Source organism: Pezoporus wallicus, unplaced genomic scaffold (assembly GCF_028554395.1).
Source record: "Pezoporus wallicus isolate ANWC-B61680 ecotype Strahan unplaced genomic scaffold, APGP_CSIRO_Pwel_v1 contig_161, whole genome shotgun sequence".
Lineage (NCBI taxonomy): Eukaryota > Metazoa > Chordata > Aves > Psittaciformes > Psittacidae > Pezoporus > Pezoporus wallicus.
Window position 1 is genome coordinate 6,102,516 of NW_026642654.1, and position 6,235 is coordinate 6,108,750.

At 40.4% G+C, this 6,235-nt stretch overlaps 1 long non-coding RNA gene across 2 annotated transcripts; it reads right to left on the reverse strand.

The window, feature by feature from the left end:
• Window positions 1-794: 794 nt before the first annotated feature.
• Window positions 795-5,660, reverse strand: LOC130611266 (uncharacterized). 2 transcript variants are annotated; one of them, XR_008975204.1, is made up of 4 exons: window positions 5,542-5,660; window positions 3,139-3,243; window positions 2,436-2,524; window positions 795-1,141 (listed from the first exon to the last, which is right to left on the reverse strand). It is a non-coding gene; the product is annotated as an uncharacterized LOC130611266 (long non-coding RNA). The 2 variants fall into 2 exon arrangements; XR_008975203.1 differs by lacking the exon at window positions 795-1,141 and having other exon boundaries at window positions 2,119-2,524.
• Window positions 5,661-6,235: the final 575 nt, after the last annotated feature.

Below are 6,235 nucleotides of genomic sequence, written 5' to 3' on the forward strand. Positions count from 1 at the left end.
ATTTTATTACAGTAAAGTTTCACAGCTGTGCTGTGGAGAGCATTATGTACACAAGCATGCAGAAAAGTCATGTCCCTAGGAACTCACACCTGACATGCTAACTAAAGCCCATTTAACTTAACACAAGGTCAAGAATTACTTTGTAAAATAATGAAATGCAGAGTGCTGTCATGCATGTGCATGATAAAAGCTTGATAATGACTCCTGGGGTTTTAGTAGAGGTGGAATAACCTTGTCATCTGCTTATAGTCTTGAGTCTTATTTGTTGGAGACAAAAGGAAAAGCAATGTGGATTAATTTGTAGATTTAATAAGGCAGCTGTGGAGAGTAACTTGTGTAATTCCTGAATTTGGAAGCATCTGAGAACACTTCTTCTGTTGGAGATGGGGAAAAGGCATCTTTCACCAAGAAAATCTTATGGTTCCTCTCGTGGGACCTAAAAAGCACTTGTACTTGAGGTTGTACTGGTTGTGATCTTTCCAGAGTTCTACAGAAGAAATTACTCAGTTTGTCATGATGAGCGTATTTCTGAACTCCTGCATTTCTGCTGAGTTCCTCAAATGCTCTTCGGTCTTCTCCAAGGAAAATGTTGCAGGGTACAATGCAAACAAAATTCTCCAGTGAAGGATAATGGTCTAAATATATCACTAGACGAACTGATGTAGATAAGCATGTGAAGCCAGAGAAGGATGAGAAGTTGGTGGCAAAAGGAAATGCAAAGATGAACAAAGTTTGGAGAATCCCTGCCTAGCTTAAGAAAGTGAATCCTTAAACCAAACTACATGGTGGCACTGACTGGTTAAAACAAAGCAAACGGGTCCTTTGGGAAACGAGATCAACCTTAAGGAAATATTTGGACTAATTCAAACCATTGGACTTACTTGATGAGTGTAGTCAAGGGGTAAATGATGGGGCTTATTGTTGTTTGCAGGCAGCATGGAAGTAATGCTAAAACTGCTGAAAGGGAAGAAGTTTGTCATTTCTTATGTGTAATTAGTTATATCACTGCCTTTCCATTTGCATTCACTCATTTTTTTCCTTAATAAACCAGTCCTGCCCCGTACAGTCTGAGTGCTTGCACATAGAGATGCTCTGCTGAAGGATGAGGATCCAAACACTTGGAGTAATTTATCAAGGCAACCTGGAGTACAATACCTAGAGTCAGCTAGCAGGAGTGCTAAGTCTCCTGATGAGTTTGCTCAGAGCATCACGAGTACTGGCTGCTTCCTAAACTACTTACTGAACTAGTTGCTGGATTTTATTTTATTTTTAGCAGGAAACCTATTGTTTAATTTGTAGAAGTGAGTCATAGGAACTATTTCCTGTCTGAATGAAAACAGTGTCCCCAGTTATCCCAAATACTGCACAACTTTTCTATTAAAAAGTTTTTACTGAGACTCAAATTCTGAGATTTGGGTTTTTTTCTTTGAAATGTATTTAAAATTGTTAGCTCTGAGACTCTCAATAGGCATTTTTGTGCAAATAAAAAGTCCTCAAAAGCTCTGTTAGCCATAGCCAAATGGGACTCTGAATTGCATTTCCATCCTACAAAAGACAGTTGGAAAGATAACTGTGTGGGAAGTGATACACTGCAGGGAACAGTCATGCCCTGGCAGTGAGGATGGACCAGATGACCTAATTTCTCTTTTCCATTAGAGCTGTCTCTGATTCCCCAGCTAGTCATGCAAGCACATGACTGACAATAAGGATAAAAAAATATGGAAAACGTATCTCCCAGCATAACAAATAAATCCTGCTATTCTTGATTCCATCACCTTGCAGGCGCTGGTTAACTGAATGCCATATAGTCTCATTTCATTATGTTAGTCTTTTAAATGGAACCTTTAAAACTGACTTGCCATCTGCTCTGCCTGGAACTCAGAACTGCTTTCTCAGCTGCATGAGACATCTGCTTGATGCCGCCAATGGGTGAACATAAGCAAGATTTGTGAGGAACAGCTCAAAGAAGCAGTTGCAGGGGTAATAGACTCTATGCTGTCTCAATAATATCCCATACAGCTCATCTACAAGATTTTGGAAGCACAGCACTGTGCTGACTACTTCTACATTATCATACTTTGTACACAAGTGACATGGGCTTGCTGTGCCAACTCACACCCAGGTGTGAAATCACTGTCTGCATAGCTGGTTAGACTGCTGTTAAGATGGCTTTTTGCAGCTGCCTGTATATCAGTCATGACCTGGCTGTCATGATCCAAAGGACTGGGGTTTTTTGCAAGTAAGATCTTTCCTGACTATTTGCCAAATTTTTTCTTTGCCATCACTTAGTGCTTCTTGCAGACTGCCTCTCTCCCTCAGCCAGGTAGCCTGTGGTCTTCCTGTGTCAGATCTTCTCTGGGTTATTCAGGATTTTGGAATCAGCATTTAGATTATTATCATTGGATAATTCTTGAAATACATGTTGTTAACATAACCTCATGCTGCAGAGTTTGCACATGAAGTTTTATTCCTGCTACATGCATGCCGTCTGGATCATTCTCCATTAAAGTGATTCACGTCACACCTACAAACAAAATCCAAAATGCCAAAGAATCCTGAACACAGCATTAAGATGAGAATGGATTACAGGAATTCAATTAGAAAGATCCAGGTGAAGAGAGTTGAGAGTGTATAAGATGAAAAACTTCAAAAAGCAGGATACATTGACCAATTGTTGTTCTGATGGAAACTATACAAAACTACCTTATTGTCTGAAAGTAGATGTTTACCCTTGAGATTCCTCACAACTCTGATCTGCAAATGCTAGGTGGATGCTCACCTAGGCAGTTGAGGCCCAGGAGGAATTTGTCTTTCAGATCCATTTTGGAAGAACTACTTTAAGTTTATGTAAGTTTTATTTCCTTCTCTGTAAGAGAGAGTGGAATGTTTCTTGCTGGAACTTTATGTCATGTACTGTCCACTACTGCAAAAACCTAGCATCTCTGCAGTGCCCAATCTCTCCTGACCTCATTCTTGTGACTATTTTATTTTTTTTTTTTTTTTTTTACAGCTGTAGCTTTCAGTCTTTTTGTGTAGGCATTTTGTGTTACAGGATGCTGAAAACCTGGTTTGTAGTCCAGTTTTATGAATTAAACGTTTTGTGGAGCCTTTTGAAGTAGATGCCTATTAGATGCTTACTTGAATGTGAAAAGTTGGACCAGTCCTGTGTTCCTTTAGCACTGGTAATCAGCTCTCATCTTGTGTGGGCCAAAGGAAAAGCTCTTCACCCTGCCACCTGTGGAGCTAGAGACAAGGACAAGATATAGGGATGTCAACTGTTTTCCATGCTCTGCATTCCTCTTCCTATTTTCCTGTGCAGAGCAATCCCAATTTCCAAGACAGACAATGAGAAAAAAAAACACACCACCTTCAAGATTTCAACATTTTAGGAATGCCATCCATAGGGACCTTGACACGCTTGTGAGGTGGGCTGATGCCAACCTCATGAAGTTTGACGATGAGAAGTGCAAGGTCCTACACCTGGGTCAGAGCAATCCCAGGCACAGCTACAGGTTGGGCAGAGAAGAGATTCAGAGCAGCCCTGCAGAGAAGGACTTGGGAGTTCTGGTCAATGAGAAAATGAACATGAGCTGGCTTCAGTGTGTGCTCGCAGCCCAGAAAGCCAACCGTATCCTGGGCTGCATCAAAAGGAGCGTGACCACCAGGTCGAAGGAGGTGATCCTGCCCCTCTACTCTGCTCTTGTGAGACCTCACCTGGAGTATTGTGTGCAGTTCTGGTGTCCTCAACATAAAAAGGACATGGAACTGTTGGAACAAGTCCAGAGAAGGGCCACGAGGATGATCAGGGGAGTGGAGCACCTCCTGTATGAAGACAGGCTGAGGAAGTTGGGGCTGTTCTGCCTGGAGAAGAGAAGGCTGCGTGGAGACCTCATAGCAGCCTTCCAGTATCTGAAGGGGGCCTATAGGGATGCTGGAGAAGGACTCTTCATTAGAGACTGTAGTAATAGGACAAGGGGTAACGGGTTAAAACTTAAACAGGGGAAGTTCAGATTGGATATATGAAGAAGTTCTTTCCTGTTAGGGTGGTGAGGCACTGGAATGGGTTGCCCAAGGAAGTTGTGAATGCTCCATCCCTGGCTGTGTTCAAGGTTGGGATGGACAGAACCTTGGGTGATACGGTTTTAGGCAGGGGGCTTGGAACTAGATGATCTTAAGGTCCTTTCCAACCGGAACAATTCTATGATTCTAAGAAAGTTTAACATTTAGAAATGAGGAATGTGTGACTACTGAGGGCCCTTTGTGGAAGAAATGACCAAAAATTCAAACTCGTACATTTAACAGCATATTTCCTGTCTGTTGCTGCTTGTTTTTTCCCTTGACTTGTGAAGTTTTTCCATGTTTTCCTTTTCCAAATGGAATAGAAAGATTGTTGCTGTTCAGGGAAACTGCCTCAGAGAACTACTTCATTGAAACAAAAGTAACTAGTAGACGTAGTTTGATGTATTTTTATTTGGTTTTCTTCCTTGTCACTTAGCTTTCATATTCATTTGCATCCACCCACTCCCAAAACACTTAGTAATTTGTTTACTTGTTTTCTCTTTTCAAAGATATTTGGCTTAAAAACACTACATGTTGCTTTTGAACAACATTGTGGGATGAAATGTATCAGTCTGAGCCTTATAAATTGCAGCATCCCAAAGGCTATGCTGATTAATACCTGCTGCCAGTGCTGTCTGAGGACTGTCTCACTAAGTGGGAATTGCTGCTGTACAAAGCCAGTGGCAGTGTTGGCTGTATGTGCTGATAACCAGCTCCTGCACCAGATATATGCTCTGGGGGATCCCTCTGAGGCCATAGTTGTGTGGTCAGTTTAGTCCAACATAAATCCATACTGCCCCCAAAACCTGCTGCTGTCTCATTTATGCTTGTCTCTAACGGCTGGCATCAGGCATCCTGAATGCAAAACCAAATATGAAAATGGGCACCTTTCACTTATGACTTCCCCAACCATGTGCTGACTCACACACAGCCTGGTTCTGCAACAAGAGAACTGCATGGGAGACCAGGAGGACTACCCCTCCACTAATATTTATTTATGCAAATTACATTGGACTGATGTGGCTATGTAACAAAAACCTGAGTACAAGGACTTTTTGAGTGCTTCTATTTGTCAGACTCAAGGCAGGTTCATTTGTCTGGTTTACACTGGATTCTGGGTCTGATCTTGCAATGTTTGTTATTGCCTTAAAGTAAGTGATACTGGATTCACACTCACTAGGGCTGCAAGATAAAAAGTCTCTTTAGGAATAATACTTTCCAGTACTGAAAGCTCCCAAGAATCAAAAGTAAACTGCACAAACAAAAGAGTTGATCTAAAATATAAAAATTATGATCTTCACCGAAGAAAGCACATTGGTATCCTTAGCAGAACCATCAATCCAAATGACACCATGGAAGAACACAAACACAGTAAGCAAACATGTGTCTTACTGCAATTTTCGTGAATTCTGTATGATCCAATTTCTTCCTACCTTCGCAGTTGAGTTTAGGGGTAAAGACAAACCTTGTTTTCAGTCTTACCGTGCTTTATTGCGTGGGAGGCTGTTTCTGTAGTGTTCCAGAATGAAATGTCCTAGTACTGATGGATGCCTGTAATCAAGGAAACAGGAGAATATGGGATTAATACAATCTGATCTTATAATTAAACACAGAAAATTAGTTTACTTTAACTGATTAAAATGAAAGAATTTAGGGCAAGACTCCTATTAATTTCAATTGGGAAGCCAAGAATATTTGGAATACCCACTTTAAGATTATAACCTAAAAGATGCACTACACTCATGGGAAGTAAAAGGGTAGGAAAATAGTAAGTAGTATGCCGACTTGTTTCAGTTGTGCTGGTGTGTATATAGTGAAATATTTATTTATAAATACTATATTGCATATACATTTCATAAGTATTTGTATATACATATCTATTTATTTATGAGACCATGTCTGCTTTCAGAAGACTGACTCATTTCATTTTGGAAATTTGTTATAATCAGATGGTAACAACTTTTGGTTACTAAGGACCTAGGCTGAACCCATGCCAGAAACTACACATTATCAGCTGTAAATATGTAAGTTTTGCATAGCTCACATTTCTGGACTCAAACAGGGACAGAAAAATATTGTGAAAGTTAAAATTTCGCACCAAATATATTACTTTGAGTATGGCATCTTAAGTGCAGACTATTTAGAAACTACATCTGACACAGTAATTACTAGTCAT